The sequence below is a fragment of the Mandrillus leucophaeus genome, unplaced genomic scaffold (assembly GCF_000951045.1).
Source record: "Mandrillus leucophaeus isolate KB7577 unplaced genomic scaffold, Mleu.le_1.0 Scaffold60, whole genome shotgun sequence".
NCBI classification, from domain to species: Eukaryota; Metazoa; Chordata; class Mammalia; order Primates; family Cercopithecidae; genus Mandrillus; species Mandrillus leucophaeus.
In genome coordinates, this window is record NW_012106475.1 from 1269042 (window position 1) to 1270100 (window position 1059).

A 1059-nucleotide genomic window follows, 5' to 3' on the forward strand; every position below is an offset into this window, starting at 1 on the left:
CGCCTGCCTCAGCCTCCCAAAGTGCTGGGATTACAGGCATGAGCCACTGCACCCAGCCAATATTTTTTTTAAAAAGGTTTCTGGCCAGGCGCAGTGGCTCACGCCTGTAATCCCAGCACTTTGGGAGGCCGAGGTAAGCGGATCACAAGGTCAGAAGATCAAGACCATCCTGGCTAACACAGTGAAACTCCATCTCTACTAAAAATACAAATTAGCCGGGTATGGCGGCACGCGCCTGTAGTCCCAGCTACTCAGGAGGCTGAGGCAGGAAAATCGCTTGAACCCAGGAGGCGGAGCTTGCAGTGAGCAGAGATCGGGCTACTGCACTCCAGCCTGGGCAACAGAGAGAGACTCTGTCTAAAAAAAGGTTCTGTACTGCACTTGCAACTTTAGTGTAAGTTTCAGGTTAAAAGAAAATAATGACCTTATTTTTTAGTGCAGTTTTTAGGTTCACAGCAAAATTAAGCAGAAAGCACAGAGAGTTCCCATATATCCCCATTCCCACATATGCACAACCCCGATCACTATCAAGATCCCACACTACAGCGATACATTTGTTACAACTGATGAACCTACATTGATACATCATTATCACCCAAGGTCCATTGTTTACATTAGGTCTCACTCTTGGTGTTATATATTCTTTGGGTTTTGAAAAATGTTTAATGGAATGTATCCACTGTTGCAGTATTGTACAGAATAGTCTCACTGCCCTAAAATTCCTCTGTGCCCTGACTATTCACACCCCGTCCCCCAGTCCCTGGTAACCACTCATCTTTTTACCATCTCCATAATTTTGCATTTTCTAGAATGTCAGATACTTGAAATCATACAGTATTTAGCCTTTTCTTTCCTTTTTTTTTTTAGACAGTCTCTGTCACCCAGGCTGGAGTGCAGTGGTACAATCTTGGCTCACTGCAATGTCCACCTCCCGGGTTCAAGCAATTCTCCTGTCTCAGTCTCCCAAGTAGGTGAAATTACAGGCACCTACCACCATGCCTGGCTAATTTTTGTATTTTTAGTAGAGATGAGGTTTCACCATGCTGGCCAGGCTGGTCT